This window comes from Pipistrellus kuhlii, unplaced genomic scaffold, assembly GCF_014108245.1.
Source record: "Pipistrellus kuhlii isolate mPipKuh1 unplaced genomic scaffold, mPipKuh1.p scaffold_m20_p_56, whole genome shotgun sequence".
Taxonomy (NCBI): Eukaryota; Metazoa; Chordata; class Mammalia; order Chiroptera; family Vespertilionidae; genus Pipistrellus; species Pipistrellus kuhlii.
In genome coordinates this window covers 1,837,868-1,847,463 of record NW_023425558.1, presented here as the reverse complement: position 1 = coordinate 1,847,463, position 9,596 = coordinate 1,837,868, and the positions used below count along the sequence as shown (strand labels likewise).

Here is a 9,596-nt window from a genome sequence, read left to right as displayed (position 1 = left end):
GAAGGCGCAGGGGAGGGGGCCGTCAGCCTCAGGGCGGGCGGGGGGGAGCCCCCAGTCTCAGGGCGCGTCTGTCCACCCACCCACTGGCCACGTCAGGCACCAGAGGGCCCCCTGGGGTGGAAATTTCTAGGGAAGGGCTCCATCTCCTCCTCACCAAGTTTCCCGACCCACCACCACATGCATGCAAGCTGGGTATGTGTGCGCGCACACGTGTGTGTGTGTGTGTGTGTGTGTGTGTGTACCAATGAGCATGTGCGTACATGTGTGTTCATAACCACATGAGCATGTGCATATGATGTGTGTGCATGTGTTATGCATTCATAGCCGTGTGTATGCATACACATGTAAGTGTGTACACGAGCATGCGTGTGCCCACATGTGTGCCCCTGCAGGCACTCTGAGACAATGCCCCGCAGAGGGTGAGAGGCCCTGATCCTGCCACTTCCTCCCTCAGCTGCAGGCCGCAGCCTCGCCCTGGGAGCGCCCACATTCTGAAGCCCGGCCCTCCCCGGGGCCAGGGGAGGTGCAGACACCCCATCCGCACGCTCCCCAAGGCTGCACGGGGGCGGGGGTACGGGGCGCTGTGGGAGGCTGAGCGTGGGGACAGGGAACGGAGGTCAGCCCCGGCACAGGCTGGGCCCACCAGGAACGCCAGGGGGTCCCACGTGTGGGGAGGAGACACTCAGCGCAGACCCACCGACAGCTGATGGTGCTGGGTGCATGGTGGTGCTGGGGGCGCGTGCCTCCGGGCTGGCCGACAGGACTGGGGGCCGCCACGGGCCGCCCTCGGGCTCAGGGTCCCGCGGACACCCGGGCAGGGGGCTGGGGAGCCGGGAGAAGATTCTGGGCCGAAGGAGGCCCAAGCACCGTCCTCCGGGACAGCAAGGTCACAAACAGAAACTGAGGCTGGCGCTGCCGGCTGGGGGCGCGCAGCCCAGGCACAGGGAGCGGTCCCGAGGCCCCAGCTGGTGGGCAGTGCCCAGCCCTGTCCTGGGGCTAGATGCCCAGGCTCCGTCCCCCATCGAGTGCCTCAGCTGGCAGAGCTGGGCTGAGTCGGGGGCGGAGGTGGGACTGACCAGGCACCACCCTCGTCTCCAGGACCCCCTCGCCACGGGGGCTGTACGTGGCCACGCGCCTCCGGCTCAGGCCTGGGCTGCGGGAGCCGAGCCAGGGGTCCCGGCGTCCCGGCACAGACGGATGTCCTGGGGTCTGGGCCAGCCGCCCGGGGTGTGGCAGGGCTGAGCTGTGGAGGGACCGAGGCCCCGGGTCTCAGGGCAGAGGGAGAGGCTGGGTGTTTGTGGCCACACACTTGGCTCACGCTGCCTCTCCCACCCCCGCCACCCTGTCCTCCGAGGCTGGGCCTGAGCAGGAAGTGCTGGGACCCCGGCCTGGCCCCCAGGGCCCCTCTGATGGCTGTGTGCCGGCTGCAGGCAGTGGAGCAGACCTGAGCCTGACCCTCCTGCAGGGGCCCGGCCGGCGGGAGCAGACGGGAGGGTCGGGGCGCGGCCAGGCAGCCCCTCCCGCAGGAGGAGGCGGAGTGAGGGACCGGCCGGCCACGGCGCAGGGCCCCTCCCCGGCGGGAAGTCCCAGCCTGAGGCCTGGGGGCTGCTGGCCCAGTGACCCGCTGACCCGCAGCCCAAGAGGCCCCCTGCGCGGGTCGGGTGTCGGCGAGCCGCCCCTTCCTCATGGGCGGGCTGGGCGCCAAGGCTGACTAATCCCCGCCCAGCACAGCCTTCCTGCTGGCACCCGGGCCGGCAGGAGGTAACTGAGCGGCCCTGCCCGCCCCCGGCCGCAGCCCCCCCAGGTTATGCAAGTGACGCTTCCCGGAAAGAGGTGCAGAGCCGGGCACGGCCCCGCAGCCCCCGCACCGCCCGCCTCGCTGTGGCTCCTCCGGGCCAGGCCGGCCTCCCTCTGCTGGGCACGGGGGGGGGGGGGGGGGGACACTTACCACCTGGCTTGCGGGCACGTGGCTGCCCCCGGGGTCTCACTGGGGGCCATCCCGGGCAAGATGCCCACTCAGCGGGAAGCCCGTGCCCGTGTGGGCTGGTCAGAGCCCCCTCCGGCCTGGCCGTCAGCGCCCACCCGTGGGGACACCTGGCACCGGGGCCTCCACTCGGCCCCAATCCCCGGAGAGGCCGCTTGGTCTGAGCCTGCACGCCCGGCACACATGGGCATGGCCTGGGCCGTGGGCAGGGGTGGCCTCTCAGACAGACAGGGGTCTGGGGCACATCCTGGCCGAGGGGCAGAGCAATGGACACCGTGAACTTAGAGGTGGGCATGGTGACCTCAGAGGTGGGCATGGTGACCTCAGAGGTGGGCATGGTGACCTCAGAGGGCTTGGGGCACAGACCCAAGGAGAGAGAGGGCCGTGGGGACCCGTGAGGAGCCTGGGCGCGGGGCGGGCAGGTGCTGGCCGGTCCCCTGGACACATGCGCCCGCCGGGGGTGCGCCGGGGGCCGGGACGGAGCGGGCCTGCGGGCGGCGACACTCGCGGGCGGGAAGCCGCAGCAAAGCCAGGGCGGGGAGCGGACGGCGACGGTCAGTGGGCGGCCGGACCGAGCCGCCAAGCGCGCCCCCGGCTCCCCGGCCCGCTGCCTGTCCTTGAGCCGGCGGCCCAGCGGGGGCGGCCACACAGGGCGGGCGGGCGGGGCCGGCCGACCCTGACCAGGCAGCGCTCCCACCGGGCGGGCGGGCGGGCGCAGGGAGTTGGCAGACGCACTGTGGAATCTGCAACGTCAGAGTCTTACTCAAATATCCTGCCCGCCACCAGGAAGAACAGGCCCCAGCCCCAGGGCTGGTCCGGCGCCTTTGTCCCTGTGTCCAGCTGGTTCCGACCCGCAGTCCTGGGCGTCTTCCGTCACGTCCACACTCCTTGTCTTAAAACACACCTCCTTTGGGACCGGGGGAGGGGGGCGCCTGGGGGCACAGCGACCTTCGGGCCGGGGGTGCACCGTGGCCCCCGAGGGCACCCACCCCCGCTGGGGCTCCGGGAGCCGCAGGCGCAGGGGCCGTGCTGTGGGCGAGCAGAAGGGCCTGAGGGGCGTGGGGTGAGGGCGGGGTCTGGGCTCGTGGCTGGGGTCCGAGGGGCGTCCAGGCAGGGGGAGGGGGGAGGCGGGATGCCGGGCACCCTGACTGGGGACCGGAAGGGCCAGCCTCTCATCCTGCTGCTGGGGTGACGGGCAGAGCAGCGGGGTGGGGGGTGGGGGTACGGGCAGGGGTGCTGGGAGGGCAGAGGGAGGAGGGCCTGGACCACTCCCCGGGGAGGGGGGACGGGGCTTGGGGCGGGGGCGCTGTGACCAGCTGGTGAGGCAGGCGGCAGGTGTGGTCGGACCCAGGCGGCTACACGGCCCTCACAGCCGTCGGGGAGGGTGGGGGGAGGGTGGGGGAGGGTGGGGGGAGGGGGGAGGGCCGCTCAGGACCCGGGCCAGAGGACTGCCTGAGGGGCAGGGGTGTCAGCAGCTGTGGGCAGCAGTGCGGCTGGAGGCCAGGGGGTGGCCGGCTGCTGCAGAGGGGCCTTCTCCTGCTCTCCCCTCGGTCACCGCCGCCGCCATCCCCCCGGAGGGCCACACCAGAAGAGAAACAAAGTAAAATAAGCATAAGCCTGGCCGGCCGGGCTCCGCGGTGGAACCAGGGGCTCAGGGTTCGATTCCCGGTCGGGGCGCAGGCCCGGGCTGCGGGCTCCCTCCCCAGTGGGGGGCGTGCAGGAGGCAGCCGGTCATTGGCTCTCTCTCCTCATGGACATTTCTCGCTCTCTCTGCCTCTCCCTTCCTCTCTGACTCCATGAAAGAATATTTAAAAAATAAAGAACACATGAAGGGCTGCTGTTGCAAAGCCGTGTGTCCCGGTCCCGAGGGAAGTGTGTTTTAAGGCAGGGAGCGTGGACGTGACCGAAGTCGCCCAGGACTGCGGTGGGAGCCAGCCGGACACAGGGACAAAGGCCCGGATCAGCCCTGGGGCTGGGGACCCACCTCGTCGGGGCCCGCAGGGCTGCCTGGGTGGGGCTGCCAGAGGGTGGGGGCCGGCCCCCAGGACGGCCGGAGCTGACGCAGCCGGACACAGGCCCGCCCCACCTCCTAGGCAAACAGCCCAGCGGGGGACTTGGCACCACCAGCAGGGGTGGGAGGTCAAGTCCACCACCCGTCGACAGGCCGAGGGGTCTGCCCGCCCCCGCCCCCGTGCCAGGCTCAGAGCCACCGGTTCCTCTGGGAGCGGCACAGGCCCTCCGCTCCGCAACCGAGGAGCAGGGGGTCCCGGAGGCCAGCCCCGGTGCAGCCCCTCACGTGGCAGCTGGCCCCCACGTGGCCCCCAGGTGTCAGCGGCGCCCGGGCCCCCATCCCCTGGGCTCAGTCTCATGTGCCCCAAGTCAGGCCTGTGAATGGGGTGACTCGCGCCCAGTCTCCAGGCCCAGGCCCCTTCCTGAGCCCCCGCCCGGCTGCAGGCAGCTGCTGACGCCCTGGCACAGAGGAAAGCAGAGGCTGGCGGATGGGCCGGGGCAGCGGGCGGGGCTGGGCGTGAATGGGGGCCACCGGCCTCTGTACCAGGCGCCTCTCAGCGCCGAGGGGGACGGGAGGAGCCCGGCTGTGAGGGGTCACGACGGCCCCGCTGCCAAGGCTGCGGTTGCTGAGCCAACACGGGGGTTCCTGGAGGGAGGGGAGGGTCTGTTTGCCGGCGGACACTGGTTAATCTCCGCCAGGGCCCCAGGCAGAGGCCCCTGGGCCAGCTTAATCCTGAGCAAACGGCTGGGGCTGCCCGGCCGCCGCCTCAGTCCACACCGCCACCGCTGGGGCCGTGCTGTCCCCCCCCGCTGTCCCCCACGCTGTCCCCCCCACGCTGTCCCCCCTGCTGTCCCCCCTGCTGTCCCCGCCGTCCCCCAAGCCGTCCCCCGCGCCGTCCCCCCTGCTGTCCCCCCGCACCGTCCCCCCCGCCGTCCCCCACACCGTCCCCCCCGCCGCCCCCTTGCGCTGGCTGCACTCCTGTCGAGGGGGCCCTGGCAGCTCGGCGGACCCGGCCTGTTCGGGGGCTGCTCCTGCAGGGCAGTCACGGGGCTGGGGGAGGATGGGGGGCAGAGAAGGGGGACCCGCTGACATCTCAGGCGGCTGCGCCCAGAAGATGGAGGAAGTCCCTGCCCCTGCCTCTCCCCCTCACTCCATCAAGGCCTCCCTCCCGGGTTCCTCTCCCACCTCCCGTTTCCCACCTCCCCGCCCCCCGCGCCCCCGTCCATGGCTCACGGCGGGGTCCCTGTCTGGTCCGGCCGGGCCGCTGCTCCCCGCCTCCAGCCGGCCACGGGCAGTCGCCACGTGGGCCTTCGGGAGGACATGGGCTGTCCTGTGAGGTCACGTTCCTGGGTCAGCTGCAGGGACAGCGGGCTGCCTGCCCCGGGGCACCCTGCCCGCTGCCCCCTCCTCTCCTGTCGGCTTGGTGTCTGCACCCACCTCCCCGCTCTGCCCGCCGGCTCTTCTCAGCCTCCACAGCCCTGGCCCTTCACCCCAAGGAGGTGGGCTCGCGTCTCCCGGAAACAGGCCAGGTCCCGCGGGGGGACGGCGGTGAGTCAAACACCCCAGCCCCAGCCCCACTGTCCTGCCCACGCTCGCTCCTTCCAGTCTGGGATCCAGCCGGGACCCCGAGCCCACATGCTGGTGCCCTCCATCTCCTTCCACCGGGCGGGGCCCTTGGGGGGGCAGGGCTGCCTAAGGGTGAAGGGCACTGGGCCAGGCTGAAGAGACTGGGGAAGCCGCTGATGTGCACGCTCACTGTCAAAACCTTAGCTAAACACGACCAACAAGACAGAGGCCTCGGCCATCACCCACCGTAAGGAATGGTCTTTGTGTGAATTGTCTCAAACCACAGGGGCCTTCAGCTACGGCCTTCAGCACCAGCACCAGCACCACCACAAGCCTTATTATAAGAAACACATACGCCCCATTCAAAGGAGCAACATAACTTCACAAAAAGCATCCCCGAGGAAGTCCAGACGTCACTCTGACTAGACAAAGACGTGAAAACGACTGTCTTAGCTAAGCTCAGAGGGAAGGGAAACGGGAAATCAGGGAGAACGTGAACACACCAAATGCGACGTTCTCCGAGAGGTGGGAATTATTTCTGAAAAGACGCACAGGAGTTGAGAAATACGACTGAAATGGAAAATTAATTCGAGGGGTTCAACGCAGCTTTGAGCAGGCAGAAGAAAGATGTAATGAACTGCCAGGACCGGTTTAGCTCAGTGGATAGAGCATCGGCCTGCGGACTAAAAAGGTCCCAGGTTCGATTCCGGTCAAGGGCATGTACCTTGGTTGCGGGCACATCCCCAGTGGGAGGGGGGAGGGGGGTGCAAGAGGCAGCTGATCGATGATTCTCTCTCATTGATGTTTCTAACTCTCTGTCCCTCTCAATTCCTCTCTGTGTAAAATCAATAAAATATTAAAAAAAAAAAAAAAAAGATGTAATGAACTGGAAGACAGGACAATGGAAAGTATCCTGTTTTAGGAGCAGGAACAAAAAAAAAGAGAAAGGTGAATAGAGCCCACGAGAGTGTGGGACATCATCAGGCAGGTCAACATACGTATAATGACCGTCCCAGCAGAGAAGACAGAGGGACAGAACTATTATTTGAAGAAATAATGCTGAAAACCTCCACGAAGCTTAACAAACTCCAATAGGACAAATTCAAAGAGCGCCTTCTGACATGCATTGTAGCCAACTGCTGAGAGGCAATGTGGGAATCTTAAAAATGCCAGGAGAGCCCTAACCGGTGTGGCTCAGTGGATAGAGCATCGGCCTGTGGACTGAAGGGCCCCAAGTTCCATTCCAGTCAAGAGCATGTACCTTGGTTGCGGGCACATCCCCACTAGAAGGTGTGCAGGAGGCAGCTGATTGATGTTTCTCTCTCGTCAATGTTTCTAACTCTGTCCCTCTCCCTTCCTCTCTGTAAAAAAACAAAACAATAAAATAAATATTAAAAAAACAACAACGCAAGAGAGAAGCTATGTGCCACTTGCAAGACACCCGCAGTGTGACTGTTAGCCGATTTATGGTTAGAATCCTTGGAATGCAGAAAGGCTGTGGGCGGCGTATTTGAAGCAATGAAAGGAAAACAAAAAACAAAAAAACAGTTAACAAAGAATTCTATATCTGGCAACACTTTTCTTCAAAAATGAGAAAGAAATGAAGACGTTTCCAGGTAAACGAAATGTGAGGGAGTCTGTTCCCACCAGACGGACTCTGTAGACGTGCCTTAAAAAGCCCTTTGGGTTGGAAGGCTCATGAGTCAGTAATTAAAGCTACATGAAGAAATAAAGTCCCAATAAAGCTAAGTGTGTGGGCAAATATAAAAGCCACTACCACTGTAATTCCTGGTTGCAACTCCACTTTTTGCTTGCTCCATGACTTAGAAATACATGCATACAGGTAACGGTAAACCTGTGTAATTGGGAACACGGGTGTAAATAGCTCATTTTTACAGCAACACGAGGGAGGGGTTAGCGTTTTTGTACACGACCGAAGTTACGTCAACTCACACTGGACTGGCGTGACGTTAGGGTGTTGTATGTCACCTCACGATCACCACAAAGAACACGCCTGTAAGATGAGCACAGAAATGTGAAGAAGATAGAAATGTGTGCACAGGAAGGCAGTGACGGCCTCCACGGGGGGCACGGAGGCAGGGAACAGGCAGGACCAGGGGGACGTGGCAGAGGCAGGCTGCCCTCAGCGGTGACGTCACGTGGAGCCTGCGTCCAAGGGCGGATTGCGGGCTCGGGAGGAACACGTGACGCAGCCATGCACAGCCGTGCGCAGTCCTCCCCGGACACACACTTCAGCGCGAAGACACAGCGGAGCCACGTCACATGCTGGGAAAGGACGTCTGAGGAAATGGCCACCAAGGACCAGCCGAAAGAAGCCCTAGGTTTAAAAAAGTAACGAGAGACGAAGAAGGTATTATTTATTGAGAGTCAGTTCAACAGGGAAATGTAGCCATTTTATTTTTTCATATATATTTCATTGATTTTTTACAAAGAGGAAGGGAAAGGGATAGAGAATTAGAAACATCGATGATGAGAGACCATCATGGATTGGCTGCCCCCTGCATGCCTACTGGGGATCAAGCCCACAACCCAGGCATTTGCCCTTGACCGGAATCAAACCTGGGGCCCTTCAGTCTGCAGGCCAATGCTCTATCCACTGAGCCACACCGGTCAGGGCAAAATGTAACCATTTTAACCCTTATATGCATCAAACAAAATAGCCCCACAATCCATTCAGAAGACACCGGCAGAATCCACGTGAAAGATGATTGCTCTTAGGTCCTAGTTGGAGATTTCGACACCACGTTTTAGTAACGAGCAGAACCACCGGACAGGGGACTAACGGAGACGTGGAGGCTGTGAGCAGCATTGTAAACCGTTACACCGAGCCTGTGCACACAGAGCACGCCGCCAAACACAGAACACGCCTTCTCACGGGAACATGAGAAGTGCTTCATGATAAACCGCAGCTTATGCTAAAAAAACAAAAAAAAAACAAAAAAGACAAACAAACACCAAGCTAATAAATGTTAGCCCGGCTGGCGTGGCTCCGTGGTTGAGCATCGACCTATGAACTAGGAGTTCAGGGTTCGATTCCTGGGTGGGGCACATGTCTGGGTTGCGGGCTCAATCTCCAGTGGGGGTGTGCAGGAGGCAGCTGACCCATGATTCTCTCTCACCATGGATGTTTCTCTCTCTCCCTCCCTTCCTCTCTGAAATCAATAAAATAATAATAATAATAATAATAATAATAATAATAATAATAAAGGGAATGCTGCACCTGCTACAACGTGGCTGAATGTTGAGACACTGAGCTGAGGGGAGAGCCAGACCCCAAGTTCAGACACCGTGACCCCCTCCCAGGAGGTCAGAGACGGGACGTGGGTGGTGGGGACCGGCTGCGGGGGGAAGGGGGAGCCGTGTGTAATGGGTTCTCAGTTTGGGAGAATAACCATGTTCTCGGTTTGGGTGGAAGTCCTAATACCACAAACCTACGCACGCCACTAAACGTGCACTTAAACGTGGTTAAAATGGCGAACTTTGCCGAAACCGGTGTGGCTCAGTGGTGGAGCGTCGGTCTGCGGACTGAAAGGTCCCGGGTTCGATTCTGGTCAGGGGCATGTACGTTGGTTGCGGGCACATTCCCGGTAGGGGGTGTGCAAGAGGCAGCTGATCGACGTTTCTCTCTCAGCGACGTTTCTAGCTCTCTATCCCTCTCCCTTCCTCTCTGTAAAAAATCAATAAAATAAAAAATAAAATGGCGGGCTTTGTGATGTTCGTTTTACTACAAAAAGCCATTTCCTGTGGTTTTCCTGCTTCCCTAGTAAGTGCTCCAATACCTGCCCCTCCCCCGAATTCAGAGCAAGCCCAGACCTCTCCCCCGACCTAGGGCCCCCCCCGGGCTCCGCCTCCCCCCCACCGGCCAGTCCCAGCCGCATCAGGGCCTTCAGACCCTCCAATGGCCAAGGTGGTCCCTGCCCAGGGCCCTGCCCGCTGCCCCCTCCCTCGGCTCAGCTGTCACCCGCCCCCAGCCACCATCCTCCGGAGACCCTCCGAGGTGCCTCCCCCGCCCTC

The 9,596-nt window shown here is 62.9% G+C and overlaps 1 protein-coding gene across 1 annotated transcript in view; it reads left to right on the top strand.

Moving 5' to 3' along the window:
* MUC5B (mucin 5B, oligomeric mucus/gel-forming) overlaps positions 1–9,596 on the top strand; it is a 62,649-nt gene that overhangs the window by 23,248 nt on the left and 29,805 nt on the right. The window lies entirely within an intron of this gene.